This window comes from Macaca nemestrina, chromosome 10, assembly GCF_043159975.1.
Source record: "Macaca nemestrina isolate mMacNem1 chromosome 10, mMacNem.hap1, whole genome shotgun sequence".
Classification (NCBI taxonomy): domain Eukaryota; kingdom Metazoa; phylum Chordata; class Mammalia; order Primates; family Cercopithecidae; genus Macaca; species Macaca nemestrina.
In genome coordinates this window covers 131,491,930-131,518,902 of record NC_092134.1, presented here as the reverse complement: position 1 = coordinate 131,518,902, position 26,973 = coordinate 131,491,930, and the positions used below count along the sequence as shown (strand labels likewise).

Below are 26,973 nucleotides of genomic sequence, written 5' to 3'. Positions count from 1 at the left end.
TAGAAATTTTACTAGTATCATCAGGGAGCAGTGGCTCATGCCTGTAAAATCCCAGCACTTTGAGAGGCAGGCTCCACAGGGCCTTTGAGGGCACTGGTGTCCTCTGCTGCCTTCCTGCTGGACTGACCCCAAGACATTCACTGGGTTTCCACCCCTGTCTCATTCAACATCCCCCCAAGGGTGGTCTTCATCCTCGTCTGGGGCTCAGCTCTGCCCCAATTTCCTAAATCTCTGCCTTCAGAGCCTGAAAACACCCATGCCCAGGATAACCTTAAGTCCAAGTTTACCCCAGAGAGTCCCGATTTTATCTGTTAACCCAGCATCGCCTTAGTGATAATTTATCCTGTAAATTCCAACTGCCTTCACACCTCACCCCTGCTGTGTCCCAGCAGACCCCACTCAGATGCACCTGCCCCAGACCCCACAGCCAGGTCTGTGCATGCTGCCCTGCTCCGCCCATGTGGGGACCACCTCTCTTTCTTGAGGAATCAGCTGGCGATCATCTCCTTGTGGAGGGCTGCCCTGACTTCCAACCCTCTCCGGCAAAGACAGAAGCCGTCCTCGGTACTTCCCCCAAAACTCAGGCCAAGTATGAAGATGGCGCAGATGCTAACTGTGCCTGGGATGCCATGGGCAGGGTCCCCAGATGCTCTGCACATGGCCCGGGACACCGCCTGAACACAGTAAGTGCTGAAGAAATAAAACCGATGTGTGCTGACCTCTCATAGGGCCTCCTTCACCGTCCACATCTGTCTCCCCCTCTGGACAGTAAAATCCACAAGACGGGGAGGGCTTGTCTCACTCATCTTCAAACTCCCAGGGTCACCCTGGCAGGTAAAGGGGACTCAAATGTCTTCTGAAGGCAACAGCTGGTTAGCTGCCGAGTTAAAGGGTCTCTGGAATTCAGAGCTCTGCGTAGGAGTCCAGCACACTTTAATATGAATGACTCCAACCATGGCAGAAGTGGCCGTGGAACCAGTGCTAACCAATTCAGGGTTTGTTCACTGTTTCTCAGTTCATTATCACAACTCACTCTAACAGAGCAGCCGCGCACAGATCCTCAGACATCTACAGAGTGGGACAATGGCGCCGAGTCACGTGAACATCCCGTTGCAGACTGGGAGACACCGGTCACACGAGGACCCAGGGAGAGCGCAGACCTCTCGTTAAATTGGTTCCGTGTAACCAGCACTCCCTGCCAGGCCCTTTCCTATCTGTACAGCTTCTACAAATTCAACTCTCGCACCTGACACCAAGAATAGTGTATACCCCCATGTGAACGCCACACTTACCTCCCAAAATGACCCAGCATGGCCCAGTACAAACCATTTCAACATAAGGGAACTGGAGGGCATGTGGGGCTTTCTCGAGTCCCTGCTGCCTCCTGATGGGAAGGTCCAATGCTTCACACCCCTAGTGAAGAGCGGGTCTCTTCGGCCCCCTCAGAATCAAGAAAACCCATGTTCACTTTCTCAAGACCACACACAACCGAGTCACAAAGCAGGGCGGAACCTCGACTCTCTGGGTTCAAGTCATGTCGAGTTTACAACCTGCTGCTGTGAACACTGCAGGAAATGATGAGCCTGATTCCGGCTTTGACCTCGAGCTCATCAGCATTAACTAATTTCACTTTCCAGGACCAACTTCAAAGGCCTGCAAAGCCAGACAAGGGAGGGGAGATGGAACACGCCCTCAACCCCAGACCTGCTGCAAAAGCACACACTTGTCAGATGCGTCCCAAGGTGCACAGCATGTCCGATGTCTGTTCACGTTCAGCGACCTGCAGGTCTTCTATGTGGCATCAGCCTCCTGGGCACTGGGGACATGAAGTGTAATGGCAAGTCCCCTCTGCAGCAAAGGTGAGGTACAGGGACCCAACAGAATAGAACTGACCTTTTTCTGACAGGCTCAAAACAGAAGAAAATACTGTACAGCCAACCTCCCCTCACACAGGTTTATTTACCTGTGACTCACAGGCCATGACAGACAACTTCAGGTTTTTACCGATTCCTATTCTCCCCATCCAGGAAGGCTTTGCTTTTAATATTGTACGAACTTGCCATTTTGTAGGCCAAAAAGAGCAAATATTGGCAGTTTGCTACAGTTCAACCAAATAAAATATGATCATGACCTTCTGTGAAACCATGAAGAAAACGTGGATATCTCAATATGTGTTTCCAGACTGGCTTTGTTCCTGAAGCACCAACTCTTTTCACTCAGGATTTTAGACACTGAAGAATAAACATCAATATCCCACCAAGGAAACCAAAAGAATGAAATAATTTTGCATCCACCTTGGAGCCTTTTTAGGACAAGGCAGGACACAAACTTTTAAAAAGCTGCAGTTGTCCCTCTGTATACACAGGGACATGGATTCCATAACACTCCCCGAGTTTACCTAAATCTATGTATCCACAGGACCGGCGGCCACCCTATGGAACCGCATGTAGGAAACGTCGGCCCTCCACAAAGCCAGGGTTTCTCAGTAAGGGTTAGGTTGGAAAAAAAAATTAACAGAAGTGATCCTTCGAAGCTCAAAACCCATGTCGTTCAGGGTCAGCTGCATTTACTACTTGTGTCATATCTGAGGCCTGAAAGCCATCATTCTCGATACCTTAACGTGACGGTTAACAAACTAACTGTTCATTCTGATAAGAGGAAGCAGCTTATTTTTACAAGCTGACAATGACAGTGGACGCTGCTACGGTGAATGGAGAACAGACCTAAGCAAGCACCAAGGCTGGGGTGACTGCCTGTGCTCAGACCCACTAGGGCCTGTTCCTCCATATCTCTCTGCTGAAAGGGATAACTCCTTCTCCCCCACAATGAAAGGGCTTTTTTAAAATATTCACACGAGAAGTGCTATGAAAAGCTGAAAGGTCACAGATAACATTTTTAAAAATAAACATTGATGTAAGCATTTCACAAGCCCATTATGAATAAAAAAAACAAAAACAAAAACGGTATTAAGTTGCTGGGTGCAGCGGCTCATGGCCATAATCCCAGCACTTTGCGTGGCCGAGGTGGGTGCATCACCTGAGGTCAAGGGTTTAAGACCAGCCTGGCCATCATGGCGAAACCCCGTCTCTAATGAAAATACTAAAATTAGCCAGGCATGGTGGCAGACGCCTGTAACCCCAGCTACTTGGGAGGCTGAGGGAGGAGAATTACTTGAACCCAGGAGGAAGAGGTTGCAATGAGCCGAGATCATACCATTGCACTTCAGCCTGGGCGTTGAGTGTGTAACATCATCTCAAAAAGAAAAAAAGTGTAAAGTTTTCCTTCCAATGAACCTATCATTCAGCCACCGAGGTATCCTATAGCTACTTATTCAGCCATGAGATACACCACAGGAGACATAGGCGAACAGGACACAGTTCCTCCCTGAAGGAAGGCTGCACCCCAACAGAAGGCAGGCACACACTGCGAATGGAATCGGCGTAGGGAACACAGATGCTGCTGCAGGTGGAACTGGCTGCACAGAGCACCCGCTCAAGTGTCTGAGAAATAAGGACCCGTTGGTGGCATCACCTTCCGCACCTCAGCTGGGGCAGTGGGGAGCCTGTCACCACCACCACCCGGGGCAAAGACCCCCAGAACCGCTTGAGCTTACAAAGTCACCGAGGCGATGACCGAGCAATGCGCGTGGAGTGATGCGAACACGCAGACGTCAGGGCCACGCGCAGCGTTCGTTTTGTGCCTCGACCTGAGCGTGCCTTGGGTGCCCAGATGGCTGGTTCTGCATTATTTCTGTGTGAGATGCATGTTTGCCTCTGGACTGAGTGGAGACCCATCCTCGCCGGTGTAGGGGGCACCACCCTATCCACCCAGGGCTCGAGTAAAACGGCAAGGCAGGGAAGACTGGGCTCACTCCACCTGTCTGGCTGATGGGCCAGTGACATCCGTCTTTTGCCACCCGTGCTCCTGGGTCTCAGCTCCTCAGACCCAGGTGGGATCTGCACCCTCTACTCCTCAAGTCTTCAAGCCACACCGTCCCAGGACTCTAGCTTGCAGGCTGTGGGTCCTGGGACTTCTTGGACTCCGTAGCCCCTGCAGCAAGCCTTCCCCTGGAGACACACGCACACGTGGCTGGCTGTCTCTCTGGAGAGCCCTGACTAAAAGCTGCCCCTAAAACAAGTGGTCTTCAGAGTTTCTTTCATAGCCCTAAGATCCCAGCGCCCCTCCTACAATTCTAAACGGAAAGATGAACGGAGACCAGTGGACAGAGGTGTGTGCCGAGGACAGCGGCGCTGGGCAGGAGGGCACTAACGCTCTCGCTAAGCAAAGAATCAATGTTGCTTTCCACAAAAAAGAGATCAGTAAAGATTTCTTCAAACAGAAATGAGTTTCATGATTTGCTCTTAATACATAAGAAATCATGAAAGTAGGCCTATTAGCAATTACGTAAGTCTTTAGAGGCCCTTGAACTACTTCTGTCCCTTTGTGTTTTTATACAAAATAAGCCTGAGGTTAAAGAGAATAACGTCACTGGCCACAGCTGGGGCCACGCGAGGACACAGCTTATACCCATGAGGTCCCTGGGTGCCCCGAGTCCTTCCCTTGCTATTTATGGAATTATGGGAGAAACCAGGAGGGTCTGAGCATGGACCTGGCCATGCCCCCAGGGGCCGAGGAAAGCATCCATCTGTCCAGTCTTCCCTCCACCCCGCGGTTCCCTCCTACCCGGACTCTTGGGCTGACGTGGCTCATGCACTCAGCAGCGCATTCATTAAGTGTTTAGCTTTGCATCACGAGGGCCTCCTCTGGCCTCCTCTGACCACCCCTGGACCTGCAGTCAGCACTAGTCTGCAGGATACGCGTGGACAAGGTTGATGGATCACGGCCTCCAACGAGGAAGGTGCCAGGCAAGGAGTCGGAGACGCCGGGGATGGGGCAGCACTCACCCGGGGAGGCGAAGGCCTGCAGCGGCCACCACTGAGGACCTCCCTTCCCACCCTGAGGGCAGTTCACCCAGGGAGGCTAAGGCCTGCTAGCACCGGCCACCACGGAGGACCTCCCTTCCCACTCTGAAGGCAGCTCACCCAGGGAAGTGAAGGCCAGCACCGGCCACCACTGAGGACCCTTCCCACCCCGAAGGCGGCTGTGATCACGTTTCCCATCGCACTAAGAGACCCCTGTATTGAGCACAAACCTTTTCAACCTTCGAATCAATAAAGAATCACAACACGGACATTCCCTCAATCCAAATGACCAACCCACAAAACAGACACGCAATCATACACATTTCCTGTGGGAAAGTCAGTCCCTCCCTGGGGCCTCGCGCCAGGGGTGGGGGAGCATCATGAGGAGACGCCCCAGCCCCAGCCTGGCTCCTCCCCCTACAACTCCTTTTCCCTCTGCCCCGGCCCCTCCCCACCCCCTCCTAGCTTCAGAGGCTCCTTCCTCAAATTCTTTCCCCTTGATGAAGTCATTCATTCCCAAAATACAAAGCAAAGGCACGGGGGCTCAAGAGAAAACCCACACCGTGGCCTGTATTTTAGATTCTCATAAGTTTGAGAATAACCAAGCAAGAATCTTTGGCATCTGAATGTGGTCTGAAGGCATCTCAGCACAATGCCCGGCACTGGCCCGGAGTGGATCATGGGTGTCTCGGACGTCTTCGTAACTCTACACCAATTATTTTGAAACATCACTAGCAGAATAGAACCGTGTGAATAGTTACTTCTCTATTAAAAGTAGCAAAAGACTCCAAGCTGCCCTCAGGGAACATCCTTCCCACCAGGAGTTTCTGCATCGAGCCTTTCAGGCACAGGCCTCGCCCCCGGGCCCAACTCTCTCATCCCTTCTCATAAAGTAGCAAAGACCGCGGCAAATAAAGCCAGTGAAGGAGTCGGTCCCACACAAAACGAGCTCCAGAAGCCACAGCCACTCTCCCAGTGTGGGAGCCAAGTCCAGAGACCTGGAAACCCCAGCGTTCCCAGCGAGGAGGGCAGAACAATGCCATTTCCCCCTAGTTTAGGAAGACAGCACCCCACGTCCTCTGGCCGTAATAGAAGAGAGACTTCACATAAATGATTAGAATGAATCCACCACACACAGAAAGTGGGCTAAGGGCTAAGACACCCATGTACATGCCCAGCAAAAACACATTAAAGGAACACACAGATAAGCAAAGTTCTCCTGTTATCCACGAAATATTCAGAAACAAATCCAGCAAGCAATCTCTTTGCAATCAAAAGAGCAATTCAGAGGTGCAGATTAAAAATCAAGATACAACTGAACCCCGAATACACCAAGAACCAAGCTCCACGGAAGTGAAATCACATCACCACCTCCCAGCTGAAGGAAGCAGCCCTGGCCACTGGCCAGCTGTTCACTCGTGGGTCAGTGAACGAAAGGCAATGCTGTCCAGGACAACGAGGAGATGTTAACCTGAAAAGGGCAAAATCGCAGAGGCTGGAGGGACTTTCCAGGTAACCCGGCCCCCTCAGTGGACAGAGGACCCCCGTGGGGCCACAGAGCCCAGAGCTCCAGTGTGTACGGGGCAAGCACTCAACTGTAACCCTGATGATGTCCGAACGCCTTCTACGTCTCTGTCCCATTAACAGGGAATCCGTGAATGCTAAGGAAATCTAATCCATTTCACAATACATTTAGATTTTTAACAAATTAAAGATAAACAGTGAGAAACTTTGGGAATTAACCAAAATATAGTTCACTGAATGCCCAAACTCAAAGTTAGTCTCCAAGAGGTGATAAGCTGTGTGTGGTGGTTCATGCCTGTAAATCCCAGCAGTTGGAGAGGTTGAGGCAGGAGAATCACTTGAGCCTGGGGTTGAAGGATGGGGTTGCAGTGAGCTGTCATTGCACTACTGCACCCAGCCTGGGAAACAGAGTGAGACTGTCCAAAAAAAAAAAAAAAAAAAAAAAAAAAAAAAAAAAATTTTAAAGGAGTTCAAACGAATTTGCCCATACCCTTTAAATTTTCACTTGGATACATGGGGTGATCTAGTTCCTTTTTCCCTTGCAATACATGAATAATCTAACAAATAATTAAATATAATCTAACAATTAAATGGAAAAATTTATTTTCCCATTTCATTCTTCCCTATTTCAGGGAAAAACTTAAAATTATTCCCTCTTTCAGGGAAAAGCTAAAAATCATTTTAAACCTTCCTTCCACAAAACAGTATACTCAGTCATCTCTATCTGCTTTATAATGTGGAATTCTGCTTCACATGTCTACAATACAGTTTTTGTTAAACAGCGTTTATGTAGACAGGCAAGAGAGAAATACTTGGTCTATGTAGAAGCAGCAGAAGACACGTTATAACAGAAAAGGGAGAAGATACCACACCGCGTGGATCATCCGGAAATTCTATCCTAATCTTGTCCACACACACAGAAAACACCCAAGCACGTGCCTAGTGTCCAACAGGAGCACAGAAAGGACAGGGATCGCTCCAGTTGTTTCATGACCAGCCCCACTTGTCACCGCCACATAACAAAATCCGCGTGGCAACTTCAGCACGTTTCCTTCACGATTCCACAGAAATCAGGCTGAAGAACTGAGAGATGTTTTGCCCACCTTTAAAACCCAAGTGTGGGACTCAGAAATAAATCCATTATGGGTTCACTTAACTTTTCCAAATTTTTACTTGGTGAAACATATAAAGTTCTTGTCAGTTACATTAAGTTTTTCAATAATTTTTAAATGCAAAGGTCGGGCAAGACTTGTAAAGAAGTACACACATATGGCCCGGGACAGTGGCTCACACCTGTAATCCCAGCACTTTGGGAGGCCGAGGCGGGCGGATCACGAGGTCAGGAGATCGAGACCATCCTGGCTAACACAGTGAAATCCCGTCTCCACTAAAAGTACAAAAAATTAGCCAGGCATAGTGGTGGGCGACTGTAGTCCCAGCTACCCGGGAGGGAGGCTGAGGCAGGAGAATGGTGTGAACCCGGGAGGCGGAGCTTGCAGTGAGCTGAGATCACACCACTGCACTCCAGCCTGGGCGACAGAGGGAGACTGTCTTGAAAAAAAAAAAAAAAAAAAAAAAAAAGAGGTACACACACACATGCCAAGTTCTTCTCTCAAAGAGACGGGCCCTTTTATAAGATTCCAGATGTAAATGTGGTTGTCACCCTTCTTTTGAGAGGATGGGCTGTTTTAAGCATGAACAGACTTTTCCTCCATGCTCCCAGGATGCACCATGGGGGACAGTACTGCCGCCGCCTCCCCAGTCTCTGCTCAGGGCGGGGCAAGGGGAGCTCATCTGTCTCCCACGTACACCGTCTACAGGGCCAGGTGCTCAGGAGGGAGCTTCCAGGACTCGCTGTAGGCATTCGTCAGCAGGGCAGGCAGTGCCTCGTGCTGATGGGCATCCAGCAGTAAGGGGGTCTTGCACTTCACTACACCTAGGCCCAGCCCCAGAGGGGAAAGAGACACCTGTATCGTAATTAATGTGTATTTATAGACACACAGAGATTCTGCAGTGCATGGCGCAGAACTAGAAGGAATCGTGGAAATAAGAGGAAAGACATTTGGTTACGACTGGCAGAGCCACCTCAAGCCTCGGCACTTCCTGCTGGAGCCCTCACTGACCAGACTCCTTCCGGGGTCACTGCCGCTGCCTTGCCCAGCTCACGACAGGGCAGACGGTGACAGAGCCTCAGAACAAACTCCCACTACATCCTCACCAGCCCAGGGGGATGAGCTGCTCATGAGTGTCCCAAAGCCTGAATGCGGGAACCCAGAGGTGACTGAGCAGAAAGGGGGACAGCCACAATGGCCACGGGTGTGCAGATATTGCTGGGCACCCCAGCAGCCCTTTCCACCTTAAAGAGGACAGCCACAGATGTGCGGATGCTCCCGCGTGACCCAGCCATCCTTTCCACCTTAAAGGAGAATGGTCACGGGTGTGCGGATATTCCCGGATGCCCCAGAGCCCTTTTCACCTTAAGGAGATGTTCGCAGTCTCATTTCAGTCTCCAAACTATTCAGTGAGGTGGGAGGAGTATCACTGTGGACCAACACTGATGGGCACCAAGTAAGGGCAATTTTACAACCACGTCTCGACCATGAGACAATCAGGTCTTTGGTCATCTTGGTCAAAGCTTTTTCTGTAACAAAGTCGGATAATTAAGTTGAACTTTGGATTTCCAAAGCTTCTTACAGAAACCACATCTTCCTAGGTGTGGCTCCATGGTGTCACGTGCACACATCAGTAGGCAGGCTTGTCAAGACTCACGGCACGTTACACGTTCACCTGAGAAGGCTGCTCAATCGTTGATGGCTCTGGCGTGCTCTGAAATGAATTTGCCACTTCAGCCTACACTCTACTCCCTTGTTTGGTTCAAGAAAACCAAAAGGCAGAATTTGTTTTGGCCAATCGCCTGCTGCACCCAACTGCAGAGGTTTTAATTATACTACTTTCATTGCATCAGAGAAAGCAGAGTCATATAGATCAACTTATTACCACTCCAAAGGTTTAGTAAATCTCCAGATAATCAGGCAAACATTTTAAGAAGCTACATTAAGGTTTACAATACCCCAAATTTAAAATTCTATCCATGCTTCAAAAACCACCATTCCCATTTTAGAAGGCCAAATGCATAGGAGAAACAAAGAAACGTGCCGAGTGCATTTTTTTGGTAATCTTACGGAGAAACTGCCACTTTAAAAACGGCTCTAGTTCCTGGTTCCAGATGTGTGCTGGGCTGCCTCACTCAATTTCAACTCCACCTGAAGCTGGGACACTAGAAATCCATTCCCAGACTGCAGGGCATGAGAATTCCCACTTCTGGAAACAGCCTGGAATGCAGACTTGCAGCAGAGAATTCTTTCCTGCCCACCCTAACCGTCCTCTGTGGAAGGCAACAGTCAAAGACAAGTCCACCCCACTAGGCGCAACCGCACCACGAAGAACCATTTCAAGGTGGGAGGTGCCCACTGCTCCAACGGCAGGCCTGCCGGCATCTCAGAGCAGCCAGAACTGCTCCCTCCTTCACAGGGAAGGGGAAACAAGGCCAGGAGGAAGCGATTGGGGAAGCCAAGGGGTGGCTGATTGGGGATCAGAGGTTTCCTCAGAGGGGCCTCAGGCTCGGGTAAGGAGAGAAGAGGAGGAACCAAGATTTGGCTAACAAGTGTTTTGTTCCGATTCATCAGTGGGAACAGGCAGTTTAGCTAATCACTTATAAGGCAGAGAAGGGGGATTTGAAGGCCTGTGTCTCGCCCTGTCCTCGGTAAATGGTCATCTGAAAGTCAGCCTAAGCCACATGGGAAGGGGCTTCTTGCAGTAAACAAAGTGGGGGCGCAGTTGTGGGGAGGGGGAATGTCTTAACCATCAGTTTTACAGGATCACAAGGCTCAGGCAATGTTCAGTATTGTCACACACCAAGGTTTTAACAGTCTGAAGAAAACTACAGTCCTAAGGTGTCAGTTCTCAAAGCCCTTAGGTTCCTCCTGCTAAAACTCCCAGAGGGTCTCCACTTCTTGCACCGAACCCCAACTTGCACAGGCACCTGCATCTTCCTCCTGCAGCAAATGCAGATGAGAAGCTGTGGCTCTGATGCAGTAGTGACTGGAAACTAAGAGGTGGGGAGGGTCTTTGGGAGGCCCCGCTCTCAGAATTGGGGTTGGTGTCCTTGTTGGGAGGCCTGAAGGAGCCCTCCTGCTCCTCCACCACATGAGGCCCGAGGAGACGCCTGCTGCCACGCGAGACCCGGCGAGATGCTGCCATCTGTGAGCCACAGGTCCTGGGGCAGCAGATCTGCAAGTGCCTTGACCTTGGACCTCCCAGCCTCCAGAACTGTGAGCAATAAATGTCTGTTTACAAATCACCCAATCGACAGCAGCCGGACAGAGAGACAGTCATGTTACAATATGAATCACATTCTCAGTGGGCCAGAGGCCTCCCCGTGAGCCACCACCGTAAAGCAAGAACTCCCTGGAGGATGGAAAGGGGTTCCCAAGGAATTCTACCCAGCATCAGGGCATCTATCCTTTCTTGCAGGAAGATAACTGAGCCATGGCAGGAAACTACAGGGTGGGTGGGTTTGGACAGTAACATGTCACCTGCTCATCTAAGCCTCAGTCTCCCACCTGTCAACACGACAGCGGGGGTAGCACCCCTCACCTGAGCTGTTGGGGGAGGTAAGAGTGCTGGGTGATTAACAATTGTTAGCTCTGCAGAAATTAGGCAAAGAATCCACCGCTACGTCTTATAAAACCAAACCAGCCCAGAATTCCACATCACTACTAATTTGCATGGGAAAATGCTGGATTCTCATAAGTTCTGGCATGTCATTTGTATTAATAAAGTTTGCAGAGTTTTCATATACTAAGTATATAAAACAGGAAAATAAATCATGCAATTTGGAGGCTGAGGCAGGAGAATCACTTGAGCACAGGCGGCGGAGGTTGCAGTGAGCCAAGACCGCGCCACTGTACTCCAGGCTGGGTGACAGAATGAAACTCCAGCTCAAAAAAAAAAAAAAGAAAGATTTTGCTGCTTCATACTAGTAAAGTGGGCAGATTCTACACGCCAACTCTTACTTGAAGGTCACCTAACACTGACTCAGGAACTCTGTCCCTGATGTGCTTGAAGCTTTAATCCTAACAGTGTTAAAGACCACTCCCCCAGGAGCTCTGAACAAGTATTCCAGGTATACGCTGAACAAGACCACACACACTCTGACCGAAATCTAACTTCACAGACCCAAACTACAGAACCACAGAAGACACTGCTTCTGTCCAACTTTCTGTTCTGCCATCGTTTGTGTCCATTATTTCCTACAAACCATCTCATTAGAATTTAGGGCACACAAAAGGCCGATACAACACGGTTACTTTTCAAAGGTTTGGAGGTGAAGAACAGATACAATGCATTAACTTCCTATTGCTGCTGCAACAAATTACCACAAATGCAAACCTCCTCTCAGCCCTGGAAGTCAGGAGTCCCAGGGCTGAAGCCAAGGGGTCAGTAGGTTGTGTTCCTGCCTGGAGTCTCCCAATTCATAGAGGCCACCATGCAGCTTGGCTCACAGCCACACACCCCTCCGACCACTGCCCCAGCCTCAGCCCTGCACCCCCGTCCGGCCTCTGCCCCACCCTTGTCCCCATGCCCCTCCGGCCCCTGCCCCACCCCTGCCCTCAGCCCCACAGCCCTCTGGCCCCTATCTCATCCTCAGGTCTCCTCCTGAGGCGGACTCTCATACTCCCTCTCATCAAGGCACATGTGAGGACACTGGACCACTCCTGGACAACCCAGGGTCCTCCCCCATCTCACTGTCCGTTACAGTCACATCTGCAAAGCCTCTTTTGCCATGTAAACTTCATTATACTAACATAATCATTTAATAAGTTCATTATAATGATGTAAAAATTGGCATTGTTTTCCTAATGAACAGATCAGTCACCCATATAACCTATAAAATATTTGACTATTAAATACACAGTACTGTAGGAGACAAAGAAGAGGAAGATGACTGGACCCTAGATAGAAGGATGATCATTCTGAACAGAATCAATGTAACTCGACATTTGAGTCAGAGAGGCCAAGCAGTAAGACTTTCAAAAAAGCAACCAGAAAGTATGTAATGTGCCTGTAGTTCACAGCTGAGCCTGGCCTCATGAGCACGAGCGTGCTGACACACACACCGGGCCCAAGTTTAAGATCTAATACAAGGAGCTTTCAACTGTAGTATTTAACTAGATCTTATTACAAAATAGCTTCTTGATTGCAGTTTTTAATCCAAAAAGTTCTCTGTGATTAAAGAAATTTTCCCCTAAAAAGACATTTCTCTATCTATCATTCACATATAAACTAAACTGGTATAATAAAGAAAAAAGACAAATGTTTGACTTAGGGGGTTTTCCTACGACTTGGATAAGCATGATTTTCTTCTGGCCAAGCAGGGAGCAGCTGGACCAGACTGGAGGGAAGGAAAAACAAATTTCCACTCTGACCTCAGTTGGGCACCAGAGTCTTCCCTGTCAGAATGTGGGTGTGGTGCTTCCCACACACCAGCCTCTGACAAAACTCAGCACAAGGGTGTGGGAAAAGGCCGTCTACTTCGGAAAAATCTGTAAGGTGCAGACACCTCAAAAGCTTCAGAAGACTGTAAAGCGCCAAGGAGACCACTGCACCCTTGGAGTTTACAGAAAATGGTCAGCAGCACACGTGCCTGAGGTCCAGGGTCAGCTCCCAGCTGCTGCGACGTCGTGAGCGCAGCCCTGGCTTCCCCTCTGATGCAGAGGGCTGGTCACTCCGCCAGCAGCACTCAGAGCTCAGAACATTCTAGATGAAAGCAACGTGTTCCTTTTAAAATGGGGAAACTGGGGCAGCACAACTGAAGCTCTACGACTGTCTCAACTACTGGGTTTTGGGGTAGCATTAGGAAATCATGAGAATCCAAATCTCAATTTCAAACAGATTCCAGATTCACTGCAGGTTCCAGAATTTCCTGAAACATTCTTCCAATTTATTGCTCAGGATTCCCTTGCCAAAGCTAATAAAGTCTAAATTCCTTACGGAAAATCCACCAATAAGCACCACCACAAATAAGATCAAATGACGCCCGCCCTTCGCACCAAACATACAAACTGTTACTCACACAGGACTGTGCTGGAGGCAGCTCTCAGCTGACGCCGAATCCGTGAGACTTCATTATCCCCATTTTGGATGGAGTGTGAAGACTGTCAGTGAACCAGGGCCCCAGTGTAAAGCAGAGAACAGATCCTCTGACGCCTGCCTGAACATTTCCTTCCCACCTCTGTCTTGGATAGTGAACACCCTCAGAGCTATTGAGTCACCCGCATTTGCAGGTCATTTACCCAGCCACCAGGATAACATAATTATGCCATAAAAATGCCCTCTCAGGGCTTTGTCATACTTAACAAGGAAGCTCAGAAGGCTAGGAAAGCCCAAGAAAAGGGGAAGCGTCCTCCAAACAGACAAAAACCAAGGAAAACTGTGGAGAGACTCTCAAGAGCTCTCAAACACAGCCCGCTGTAGCCTTTCAGGTCCTGCTGGCCACAGCCCAGCATTAGGTGGCACCATTTCCACAGATGCATCCTGCTGGGCCCATTTGAAAGGTCCTGTGAGAGACACTCACCCCCACCTTCCGGCTCCTGCAAGACCCGCTGCAGCCCCACTCCACCCCGGGGCCGACTGTGCAAGTCTCCCTGGCGAGACCCCTCAGAGCCTGCGCAGCGTCTGAGACTGGGAAGCACCAAGGATCCAGAAACGCACAAACCTGTTCTCCTCAGTGCTGCTTTCTGGGTTCCAAATTGTCTTCAGAAGGAGTCCTGCACAAACCCCGGGCTGGGGAGCCAGCCACGGCCCAGCAGCACCCGGCTCATGCGCTCCACCCACCCCACAGAGGACTAGGGAGGCCCCAGCACGCTCTGTCCGCGGGGGCAAGACACCAGAAACAGCCACAGTTCAGGGTTCTGCCACCCGCCCCGCTGCCCTAATTACCTGCTGTGATCTGAATTCTCATTGGTTGTGAAGGTGATCTCGCAGCTCCGCTGCCGTAATTACCTACTCTGATCTGAAATCGCATTGGTTGGGAAGGGGATCTCACTGCTCAAGCTCTCCCTGCTGCCTCCTCGCAAACAAAAAATCCAAAAACCCCTCTTAAAGAACGTTTACTATAACCTCAAAACAAGACCCATTTCGAGACCAGGGAAGATACACAAGCACATCTGACATCTGGTGGGCACCGAGTGACTGACGCCACGGCTTCCTTGTGGCCTGTGAAACGGGAGGCCTGTCACGGTAACTCAGGCTGGGGTCTGAATAGGGGTCTTCCAAGCAACTAGGCAACCAGGACACACACCCCAAAACCCAAGTCCCCGCATTCATGTACCTGCCAGAAATGCTGTGTGGCCATCACACCAGTTGTGAGCCAAGACCGATCTGTGTCCTGTGGCCCTCACAACGTCCGTACATTCCTGGGCCCTGCACAGGCCTGCAGGGCACCCTGCTCGCCTCCAGTGGGGCTCTCTCCTGCCAAGGGGATGGCTCTGAAGTCCGTTGAGATTTCCAAAGCTCTCCAAAGTCGTGCTTCCTCCCGCTTGTTCCGAAGGCCTAAAGCCCTGAAGACACCAGTGAGAACTGACCTAGCCTCTTAAGGCAGCTCAAACACCTAAACACAGGAACACTGGACCTCTCTGCCCTGGAGAGCAGTCGATAACCCACTGGACTAAGCAGAAGGCAAAGACCTCACATCCACAAGCCAGTGGCGCCCACGTTTGAATTCCAGGAGCCACCCATGTGAGTCAGTCCCTCCAAGGCTTCGAAGTCCCACTTGATTGTTTTCATCGTATCTCGATAACATCAGAGACATTATATCTCATGGTATCTATGAGATCATCTCTACTTTTATGAGCACATATGCTCCCTGACTTACCATGGGATGAAACTGTTCCAATAAACCCAGTGTAAGCTGAAAATATCCTAAATAAAAAGTGCATTTGATGTAATAGTTTCAACTTACAACGGGTTCAACCAGAGGCAGCCCATCTCGGGTCGAACAATTCACTGACTGTGACTAGTTCACACCATCACAAGGTTGAAAAAAAAAAAAAACTCACAAATGTAACCATTGTGAGCCAGGGACCATCTGTATTGTGGCTCCTGTCTTCAGAGACAATAGAAACACCTTCTTAGACAAGAATCATAATTTATAATCCTCAAAATATTAAACTAAAATTAGTTTAACAATCTACAGGTTCAAGCAAACCCAAAGTAGGCCCACAAGGCCATTTGTGCCATTCACTAAGACACACCACTCTGTAATAACCCTCACCACAGCCCCTCAGTGTGGTTCCCAGAGGCGGCTGAGGCTTGTGGCTATGGACACTAATGAAACCAAAATCAGAGTACGCAAGTGCAGTCAAGTCATATGACTTCTCCACTAGAATATGCACAAATGTTCTTCAGCAAATCTGATCTTTGCTTTACCTCCCTCCCATGACCTCAAAAGGAGTCCACCCCCCGCCCCCACACACACCCCACTTCAAAAGCATAATTGTTACTTGCATTCAATTCTGGGCATTTGGAATAGACCTAATGGGGGATTAAACCTCTCCTCCAACCCATTGCTTAGTCTTAGAGGATGAAGGATTTTGTATAACACAAGTCAGTATATAAAAGATCTTGTATAGAAACATACTTTCAAGTGGTCCTCATTATACTGATTCAAAATGCAAAGGACCCAACATACAGCGCAATGTCTATTAGAATGATTAATTTGTTCCCCTAAAAATCCTAATATCTACACAGAAAAAATAACCTATACACATTTTATCATTCTTTACCATATAGTTATACAAACAAAGGAGTATCACAAAAGCAAAAGAACACATTTGGTTTGACTCGCAGTTCTAAATTTAATATAAAATTGCTAAAACCACCAAGACAAACATGACTATGAAATATTTAACGGTCTTCACCTAAATTCAAGTCACCATTCAACCACCAATACCTCTGCTCTCCTTACAGGAACTTTCCAAAAGTAAATTCTGGAATTAACAGGACACATTTTTCTGGTGATAGAAATTAGGAAGAAATTGGTTGAAGGCTGTTCCTTGGCTGTCAAACTTTTTCTCAATATTTTGTAAAATAAAAGCATCAAACAGCTCTTTACAATAACTTACAATCTATCAAGCAATACTGGAGCAAGCTTTAAATAGCCGCATTCTATCAGGGATGACTAACATTAAATCAGCCTCAGTCTCATGTCTTGCAGCATCCACAGTTTGTCTTCTCAAAACCACTTAAGATTTCATCATTAACTCAAACTATGTAAGTAATCTCCTTCATCTTTGACATGAAGGGGTGATTTTCCCCCAAAATAGTACCTCTTTCCTTGACATGATTTAATCTGTGGTTAGAGTATTTAACAGGATTTTTTTCCTTCTTAGAAAATAAAATATACATCTTTTCAATATGAAAAACACTGATAATGCTATAGCTTAACCAGGTCAAAAGCTTTTTTTTTTTTTTTTTTTTTTTTAAAGTTAAAAAAAGAACCTAACTGCATCTTTGGACCTTATGTGAGGCAGTGTCCAGGGTCACTGGGACCCCTACTTGGTCAGTGCCATCAGGTACCAGTTAAAGACAGAAACCCAAGCGTTCACTCAAAGTCCCTTCCCAGCGGTTCATCCTAGTGGAAGCCATGGGCACAAAGGAATGCGGCATTCCATGGAGGATTTTGGGGATAGGCTGCTTGAGAACATCAAAGTGGCTCACGTCCCCCGAGTATAAAGCCAGTGACTGCTCCCGGCTTCAATGCAGCACCATCCACAGCAGCCAAGGTCCGAAATCACCTGAGTGCCCATCAACAGGGGATGAAGGGAATGTGGCCTGATCATACACAGGAGCAATACTCCACCACAGTGGAGAGCCCTGTCATCCGCGACAGCATGGATGGAGCTGGAGGACATGACGTTAAGCAAACGAGCCAAACAAAGAAACGGCGCATGTTCTCACTCATAAGCAGGAGCTGAGAGCAGATCTCATGGAGGCCAAGAGTAGGTGACCAACAGGGCCCAGCAGAGCCCACTCATAAGCAGGATGGGCAGAGGCTGGTAACAGGCACAAACACACAGCCTAACGGGAGCACAAGACCTACTATTGATAAATCAGCAGGGGGATGGCAGTGGGTCATCTACTGTGTATTTCAAAACAGCTAGGAGAGAATAACTTGAACATTACCAGCACAAGGAAAAGAAAGTATTTCAAGTGAAAGACATCCCAAGTACCCAGATTTGATCAATATAGGGATGAATCAAGATATCACATGCACTCTGAAAATATGTACATATATTATGTATCAACAAAAACCAAAACAAGTGACAGAAGCATTTGCCAAGCACATGCAGAAGAATGGGAAGCCTGACATGGTGTGGCTGTGTGTCCCCACCCAAATCTCATGCTGAACTGTAACTCTGTGTTGGAAGTGGGCCCTGATGGGAGGTGATTGATTCATGGGGGTGGTTTCTACTGGTTTAGCACAATCCTCCACGTGCTGTCCTCATGATAGTTCTCCTGAGATCTAGTTGTTTGGAGGTGCATGGCACCTTCCCCTTCACTCTGTCTCCCCTTCCAGCCATGTGAAGACATACCTGCCTCCCCTTCACCTTCCACCCCGATTGTCAGTTTCCCCAGATGTAGAAGCCTGTCCAGCCCACAGAACTGTATGCCGATTAAACCTTATTTTCCTTATTACCCAGCCTCAAGTAGCTCTTTATAGCAGTTGAACAGTACAGTCCTCAGGACCAGCAATGTTTTCCTTCTACCCAGCGGCCAACAAGGTCCCACACCCTAGCTGGTTTTCCGAAGCCTTTTCCAGAATGCTGAGGCTGTTTTGGGGATACTAACTTACCCCATCTCTGGTAAACCAGATGGGGCATCCTATTGCCTCTTACCACCTTTCTCAGAGAGATCCCACCTCTGAAACAGCCTCCGCCAGGGGCCTCTTTTTGCAGCAGCAAAGCTGAGTATTCCTTGCACTTCCCTTCTTCTAAATAAGTCAACATCTTAAGCTTGTTTTTCCATCTTCCCAGTTAATTGAAAAAAAATCTCTTATGCTTTCTATTTTCCTAAGACACACACACACACAGAAGAGAAGAACCATGAGGACAGGGGCTCGTTTTCCCAGATCTGAGCCTGGCCCTCAAACACTAGTCAAATTCATACTAGCACGATATCCAGAGGCAGAAATGCAAATATCCCCACGACTTCAAATACCCTAAGGATCTAACAGGCCGAATGGCCCATGTAACTATGGTTTGTTTTGGGCCACTCCACTGGTGTCCAAATCCGTGTCCAAGTGAGCTCTTTAATTTTGGGACTTTTCAGACAGCTGGGTTTTTTTGTTGTTGTTCTGTTTTGTTTTTATTAAAGGGATCTGTTACAGTTACAATTAAGAATATCCCAGGCCGAGTGTGGTGGCTCTTGCCTGTAATCCCGGCACTTTGGGAGGCCAAGGTGAGGGAATCACCTGAGGTCAGGAGTTCAAGACCAGCCTGACCAACATGTTGAAACCCCATCTTTACTAATACAAAAATGAACCAGCCATGGTGGCAGGCACTTACAATCCCAGCTACTCAGGAGGCTGAGGCAGGAGAATGGCGTGAACCAGGAGGTGAGGCTGCAGTGAGCCAAGATCATGCCACTGCATTCCAGCCTGGGCACCACAGCAAGACTCTCACAAAAAAGTAAAAATAAACCAACACGCCCACTTAGTTCTTCACCAATGTCAGATACATCGGTTAAAAGAAAAATAGTATGAAACCATGTTTTTAAATTTCAGTGTTGAATTTAACCATATCTTTTAAGAAGATAAGATAGAAGGTCCCCAAGGACCGGGGGAGAAAAAAGCACAGTTAAGAAAATTTTAAAACCTCAGGAGAAAAACAAGTATGGGGCAAGAACTCAAGGCAAACTTTTTCTTTGCACTTTGATTTCAAAACAACAGAGATGCCCAAAATATAAACTCTCGCGTCTGCATTTTATATTCCTCTACGTCCTTTGAAAGGCTGGAGATGGGATCCCAGGTTCCAAAGTGCCTGGCCATGGTTCACATCAGGCGGCATCTTTCACAACCGTTTACTCCCCTGACTGTGCCTAGAGATCTCTGTGGCCCAATTTACACAAAAATGTCCTAATTTACACACGTTCATCACTTTGAACAAAGTCTCAAGAAATGAGACAAATATTGACACTCCACAGACACAAGTATTCTCTTCCAAAAAGTGTCAGGCTCCCATGAGCCAGGCAGCTTGGTTACAGAAAGCACTGGCTGACTTGCTGGTTTAATGTTAAATGCATTTAAAATGTTAAGTGGTCCGGCCCCCCTCCCAGTGGGTGTGCATTGAGCTGGCTGCAGTAGTGATGCACACTGACCATGTTCTTTCCTTTGGTTTTGCTTCAAGCAGAGCACCCCACACCCAGGAAGACGCCATAGGACAGCATCGAGGTCTAGGACAGTTCTCAGGAGAGCTGCAGGCTAAGTGCCTTGTCCACAAATAGTCTCTCATTTCAGAGGAAATCACTGAAGAGAGTTCATAACACGTGAATTTTAAAAATTCATATTTCTAATTTCATCCCATTAGAACTGAATAACAGATGTGCACCTGCTCCAATGAGAGAACACTCGGACACGAGGACAGTCCCTCACAGGTCCTTGGCCTCCACCTCCCACCTAGAAAATGTCAGCTCAAGCCAATCACAGCGCAGTGCGATTTTCTATAAATAATGTGCACACCTGCATCTGACTGAGATGTGAATGTCTGGAATGTGCCTGCCACGCCCAGGGGGAACTGCAGCAGCTGTGGGGACACAAGCCGCTAAGGAATCTGATTTGGAGGGAACTCAAGGCAACTAAAACCAGTTCCACTGTTTTTCTTGGCAAGGCTTGACCAGGCAAGCTGTTATCACTGTTGCTAATTCACGGTAATTGGGATGGGGACTTAACAGTAAGTAGTTAGAGCAAATACAGAATTTGCTACTCATTTACAATGGCACCGATTCCTGAGAATGGAAGAACTGTTGCCCAGGAATAGAGTTCAACAGGTCCTCCCCACGCCCCAGGAAACATGGCATTTCCACGCACCCCTGCTTTGGTCCCCCGGCCACCACCCTCCTGATCTCAGCCATCTGATGGCATCACTCCCCACAGCTGGAAACACCTCACCGCTTATCACCCTCCCATCTGCCCTGCCTTCCTCCAGCCCGGGATATTCAGGGATGCCCACATACAGGACCAGGAAACCAGGGTTATCCTAAACCAGTGCCTGCATTCAAAGTCCTCCACGGAGGACAATCACCAACAGTCAATACTCCCAGAACCTTCCACCTCAAAACGGGAGCACATCTGGATTCAAGCTGACAACGCTGCATTCTCTTTGCCATGTACACACGGAGGCATGTCAGGTTCCACCTAAAGGTATCATCAGGTTCCACACTGGTCAGGAGCCCAAGCCTAGTCACTCTGTATGATCTCACTTCACCATCCACAGAGAAGCCTGCAGTTTTCCTCTGGTGCACGGTGTGGATGGTGGATGCATTTCCCATGAAGACTCGGAGACAGGAGCCTGGCTAAAGAGGCCAGTCACCCCAGCCCCTGCAAGGCCTGGACCTGCCCCTCTGTGTCTGCACACAGTACCACAAGTCTAGCAGTGCTGGCTCTGTGGTGGGATCCATCTGGGCCTGCAGAGGACCCGGGGCACAGGAACCGTGCAGCCTGGCTGCAGCCAGAGGCCTAAGGGATCCCCACAAGGGTCTCCAGCTGAGGTGCCCTCACCACAGGCAGAGCCATGCAAAAGAACTGCCGGCTGAACTGGAAACGTCCCAATCTGCTCAGCCAACTCGAAGGCAACAGCCACCTACAGCTGCTGAGCCCTGAAACGTGGTCACTAGACCCAAAGGGCTGAATCTGGAATTTAACCTGTGAAGTTCTTTTCCAGTGTGATTAGCTATGTAATCAAATCTTTATTCTAATTAAAGGAGTCTCATGTTATGGGCTCCCTTGTCGGGCATCACAGCTCCAGGGAGTAAGAATGGGAAGGAGAGGCCCAGAGCCTCTCTCCATTCTCCACGCTAATTCAACACGTCATCATAAGGACAGACACTCCAGCAGGAGAGGTGTGCATGGGAAGAACTGGGTTGGCCCTGACACAAGCATGACTCCCATAGCATCACAGCTGCCTCAGCCAACAGGCAAAAGACAATGATGCCCACCTGGATAGGTCACCGGATGTGATGAGGCACCCCAAGCCCTAGTCCCACAGCAGCCAGAGACCACCCGCTGCTCATCCCAGGTGAAACAGGCAGAGCTGCCCGAGCCCTCAAAAGCAAGAATTGAGGCGATTCCCGCGATTCCCACGACACACGTGACACTCCTCAGAGACAGACACAAGCTTCGCTGTGAAAGTGCAGAGGATGGTGCAGTCCCTAGGCAGGCTGCTTCTTCCAACGATTGGGGAAGAAATCAGATCCATTTCCTTGTAGGAGAATCATTTAGTACCGTGATTAGACAGAAGACAGAAGGTAGCTGATGTTGTCAAATCACCAAGCACCGCATGGCTGCTTCTCCAAGGAGGGCCTGGAAACTTGCAGCCACCTGCCTAGGGGCCGCAGTGTTTACAATGGAGATACGTGTGACTGAGGTCTGGCTTCCTCAGGGAAGCTAAATTTGAACCTTCACCACTGAGGAATCGGTCATTTACAGTCACTCATCCTCAATACAGAAGAGGGCTCAAGACACTGCACCAGACTTCAACACTCAGGGTTAGGGTCAGGGTCAAATTCACAAGTTTTACAAAATGTATTTACTTGGGATGCCAGAAGAGATGTAACTTCACACACCACCCCCCCACCCCCCAGGGTTTGCTTAGCCCCTTCACCAGTGGATCTCACCAACAGATGACACATCCAGGCCTCGTCCACGGCAGCACAGAAAAGCACTTGGAAGACAGCCACTCCCACCAAGCTTCCTGGCTTTGGTGTTTAAATTCTGCATCTCATATGTGAGATTACACTCCTCCGAACAGACATTGCGACTGTCATTTCACCCAAAAGGGCTTTAGGAAATGACACGCGGTCCAAACGCCAGAGGCCGCTGGCTGCCTTACTCTAGCCTAATTCCTTTGTGCCTCTATGGAGGCTTCACAGATATAGCCCGGTCACATTAATGACCGTATGAGAAGCTCAGGGCATAGACGAACTCAGTGCTGAATTTTTCCATTTATCGCCCCTTTGTTTTATTGAGAAGACAGCTGAGAAAGGCTGGGGAAGATCATCTCCTCCAGGGTAATGACTCCCCACTTCTCTTCACCCCAGGTCACCCCCTCAGTCACACACTTTTGAGAAATCAAAGCAATTCTGTTCTCTTCACTCTGGGTTCCAAGTACTAAATTCCTCCATTTTCTCAATTAGATTATCAAGCAGCCGTTTGTAATCTGGACTGCAATCTGATACAAAATGTAAAGCTAATTTAGGTTGTGGTAATAGCTCCTATTTATAGACAAGGCATGAATGAAAACTTTAATCTGTTTGTTCATAGGACCAATTTTGTAAATAAACCAACTATTCAAGCAATGATTGTCTTCAGTCAGATGCAAATTTGCTCATAAAAGATTTTCCAGTAGGAATTTTTAAATCCATGGTCTGTATTCCCTGAGCCTGTCTCTGCACCTTCCCCCGAGTGCACAGCAGGACTTCCCAGGGCATCCCATCAGCAGGCCCACTGAAGAGAACAAGCCCGCAGCCCCCAGCCCAGGAATCAAGTCCGAGCCCCAGCAGCCCCTCGTCCAGCTGAGGCTTCCTCACCAGCACAGCACCCAGAGGTCCTTCCAGGCTTAATGCCACGTGTGTGTGGAGAGTGCTGGAAGGACCACAGTGGACATTCTGCAAATGCAAATTCCCTCCTGCAACAGCCCAACAACCCTCTGTACTTTACTCAAAGTACCCATGCCAGGCAGGCGTAGAGTCCAATGGGGTGCCTAGGAATCAGCATTTAACACAACTCTGATGAATAAACAAGTTTGAGAGGCCGGTCAGTGAGAGGCTGCCGTGGCCTCCACTCATTTGCAGGCTCTGAAGAGGCAGATTCAGGTAACAGGCCGGATAGGACAAGGATGGGGAGGTGGAAGGCAAATTACAGGGACCACCAACCACCCTGCCACCCCCACTGAGACTCCGTGATTTAAGGAGAGGCAAAGCCAGGGAGAAAAGATGCCCACACCACGCGAGGGACTGAGATTTCACCTAAAGTGTGCAGCATGTGGCTGAGGGCCAAGGTTGGGCAAGCCAGGAGCACAGAATGGGGTTCACAGGCCCAGAGGTGCCCCCCCACACCCAGACCCCACGCAGACCTCCCAAGCACTGCCTGTGTCTCCTGCCTGGTTTATTTCCTGCCCCCCCTTCTACTGTTTTGGTTTCTCAGCCGCCCATCACCACCACCACACACCCCTCTCAAGATTGGTGGACTGAAAAGAGCAGGTGGGGTAAGAGCTGGGCTCTGGGACCAATCCTGCCTGAGACATGAGTTCTAACCCACCCAGCTGTGATGTGAGCCTGTGAGATTTCTCAAATGAGAAATGGAAAGGTAACTGAACCCATGTCCCAGGGTGACTGTGGAGACTGAGATCACATATAGCCACACCTTGGCGTCCAGTACACGTGGGACACCAGCCGTGTTGCCCCTGATGGGAATCCCTCTATGCCCCCTTTGCTACCAGAGTCAACTCCCAGAAGTAGCTCTGGAGGGTGCGTCCTCCATTCCCACTCCACTCACCTCCCATGGCTCCACGCAGTGACCTGCCATGCAGCGGCCACCAGCAAACGCGGTCCCACTGGATAACTGACCATCTCTCCCCCCCACTTTGGGACGTCTTCCATTTGCAGTTCTGAAGCAGGCCGAGAAATTGCCTTCAAGGGCACTCACCTGTTCCTTATTGCACGTAATGACCTGCCACGCAGGACCACCAGCAAACCCGGCGCCACCATCCAGGCTCCAGGGAATAACTGACCCCCCCCCACCCCCCACCTTGGGTCTTCTTCCACTTGCGGTTCCCAAGAGGGCTGAGAAACCGCCCTCAAGGGCGCTCACTTGTTCCTTATTGCACGTAATGACCTGCCACGTAGGGCCACCTGCAAACCCGGCTCCACCGTCCAGGTTCTGGTGGGTAACTGCACCCCTCCCCTACTTCCCCCTGGGGTGTCTGGGAGGCTCAGAAACTGCCCTCCAAGGACACTCGTCTGTTCCTTATTGCACTAATACCTCGTTTACAGAAATCCACTTTGACTTCCAGCACTGCAGGTGTGACAATTTAGGAATCCTGCTTGCTTGCAAGCTCCAAGAGCTTGAGGTCACGTCCACCTCACCAGCATCCCAGAGACCCAGTACTGTCTCACTCTGTTTAAAATTCCAAAATACTCTTTCAAAATGCTATTGGCATTTGGTTTGTGCATAAAATGCTAAAAACCTTCAAGTGAAACAAGTATCTTCAACAGTTTGATTCAATCATAACATGTGAGTTACATATCTGCCAAGTTGTAAAGCCTCATGCATTTATAACATTTTATGTATGGTCAAATGGTTCATTAATATAAATTATGAGAATCTCTAAGAAACAGTTTTTTTTCTGGCATTAGATGACCAAAGGAAAACTGGGTTCTGGCTGGCTTGCGGGACCATAGAGGCAGACATATCTGCTGACACAACCAAGCTCCTTGCCACTGACGTGGCCTCATCCCAGGCCCCTCACCCGGATGCCTGCACGCACCTGGAGGAGCAAGCTGACCTGCCCACATCTCTCAACTGCACAGCTGTTGCTCACACCGCAGATGGAGCTCAAGGCACGAGCAAGCCACCACACTAAAAATACCACGCAGCGTCCACGCCAGGTGACGGTGCTTTTCACTCCATCCCAAAGCCCCATGTATGAGTTTACAGCCATGACTACTAAATGGATTTTTGGACCCTCAAGACATACTTTGTTTCCTTTATATGCAACAAAGTTAAAAGACTATTCCTCACATATAGTCTGTGAAACTGTGGAATTATTATTTGGGAACAGAGCCTCTGCCAGATCAGGATAAGCACTTGGGACAACACCCCATGCCCTCGATCCACACAAACCCATCCAGACCAGATGCCTCCCGCACTGCTCTGGAATTTCTGTGGATTTCTATAAATGAGGTATTAGTGCAATAAGGAACAGATGAGTGCCCTTGGAGGGCAGTTTCTGAGCGTCCCAGCCACATGGCCACGTTCTGGATGAAGCCACACCACCTCCAGAAACACTGTCCCTCGCCGAGGTGTGTGGCTTCTCCCTTTTTCCAGAACTTAAAACCTGAAAGGACAGGTCTGTGTAGAAAAACACAAACTACTTGCCATTCCTCTTCCCAGTTCAGGCTGTAGGAAGCTCATTTCAGCCCTCACTGTGTTCTGACTGTGGCTTGGTTCCCGTAAGAAATAAAGTCAGAATTCTAGTCCCTGTCTCCTGGGTGGTGTGGCAGGCATACATACCTTCAGTTACATGAGGAAAGGCGTGGCGAGCTCCCTTCCTTCAGTAAAACTGCACGGTTCCCAGAACCCTGATGCCATCCCCCTCACGCCACTGTGAACACCTGGACAGAGCACATTTCAATGCGTGCACCTTCGTGGACTAGTTTTCTATTTCTCCACTAAATCACCCCAAATTTAGCGCCCTAAACACTGACTTACTTTCTCACATTTCTGGAAGCTGGAGTCCAAAACAGGTCCCACCACCTAACATCGAGGTGTCGGCAGGGCTGGCTCTGGGAAAGCGACCGTCTCCTTGCCTCCCGCAACCTCTAGAGGCTTCCACACCCCCTGGTCCATATGGCACCCACTGTCTTCAGGACCCACAGCGGCCCTGACGGCCCCTCAACAGGAAGACACAGAATGTCAGGAGCCCGGGCTCTAACGCTAGGGCCATGCCTCCCCACCCTCCTAGCTCCTCACGTACTCCCGTACGAGCTAATATAGATTCCACTTCAACTAGTGTCACCTGTGTAAGGGGTAAGTGCCCAGCTGTGAACTGGTTACTCTCGCCCACACAGACCCCGGGAATAAACTCACAGGCCATGGACCACTTCATAAGCAACAAATGACCACCTGCTCGGGGACCTCCATGGCCCAGCGGAGTCCTGTGGTGCCTCCCCGTGGGCTCAAGGGACCGGTGGCTGGGGTCTGCAGCGCCAGAGGGCCCTGGATAAAAAAGAAAGCTCCCATGTCGGCAGGCACCCACCTGCGGTTGGGTTCCCGGTACTTTAAGGAGCCCAGGTGGACAAGATGTGAAGCGTGCAACTCCATCACCAGAATAGTGGCTGCACGTGGCGATTGCACGGGTGGCCACCCCTCAGCCCAGCTGGCCGCGCTAAGCACATCACCGCCGTGACGCCCAATCAGACTCAGCTGCTGGCACAGTCCAGGCATCCGCCCCCAAGAACATTCTGGATCACG

At 49.4% G+C, this 26,973-nt stretch overlaps 1 long non-coding RNA gene across 1 annotated transcript in view; it reads right to left on the bottom strand.

Moving 5' to 3' along the window:
* Nucleotides 1–26,734, bottom strand: part of LOC139356872 (uncharacterized) — an 81,373-nt gene extending 54,639 nt beyond the window's left edge. Inside the window, exon 1 of the long non-coding RNA XR_011609352.1 lies at nucleotides 26,014–26,734. This is a non-coding gene — a long non-coding RNA (uncharacterized lncRNA). The remainder of the gene's footprint in view (nucleotides 1–26,013) is intronic.
* Nucleotides 26,735–26,973: the final 239 nt, after the last annotated feature.